Here is a 618-nt window from a genome sequence, read left to right on the forward strand (position 1 = left end):
TACTACTTTGTGCTCTCACCTACACCTCTGACTTTTCGGGGGGCTGTCCCCCACCACCTCTTTTGGAGAAGGAGTTAACTTAGAGCTCCAGTTAATAAAAACTCCTGGGTGTGACAAGAGTGTTTTAACCTACAAACTTCTCTGAAGGTTCTCTAGCCTGCCTGACAGGCTTGTCCGGCCACATGTGATTGCTCACAGCCTCCCAACCGTGAGAGGCACGAGATGCTTTAAACCTTCTAAAAACAGGTTCCTTAGAAAAGTTAGAAAACCATTAGTATAAGTATAGTGGGCTGATTAGAAATTGTATTGGTGAAGGGTTTTTCATTTGTTGAGCCAATGTTTGTTGCTAAGTCTCCACATCCCTTGCCCTTACACACATTAATGAATATATAGAAGAAATAAGTATTAACCTTTGATATTAATCACGTTAGACCTTAGGCTAAGTAAATTCTTTCCTTAATTCAAACCCAATACACCCTCACCCTATAGGAATGTAACTTTATCTGGTACCTTCAGAAGGTGGAGTCTTTTTTAGGAATAATCACCCCTGGAGAAATAAGTGTCCTGGTTGACTGACCACTGTCACAAGGAGAGAGTCATAAATTGTCAGCAGGCCCC

General features: G+C 41.7%; 1 protein-coding gene across 1 annotated transcript in view; it reads right to left on the minus strand.

Moving 5' to 3' along the window:
* The window catches only part of DSCAML1 (Down syndrome cell adhesion molecule like 1), a 368,170-nt gene that overhangs the window by 256,662 nt on the left and 110,890 nt on the right, over positions 1 to 618 (minus strand). The gene's annotated exons all lie outside the window — the stretch shown is intronic.

The sequence above is a fragment of the Bison bison genome, unplaced genomic scaffold, assembly GCF_000754665.1.
Source record: "Bison bison bison isolate TAMUID 2011002044 unplaced genomic scaffold, Bison_UMD1.0 scf7180017864518, whole genome shotgun sequence".
Lineage (NCBI taxonomy): Eukaryota > Metazoa > Chordata > Mammalia > Artiodactyla > Bovidae > Bison > Bison bison.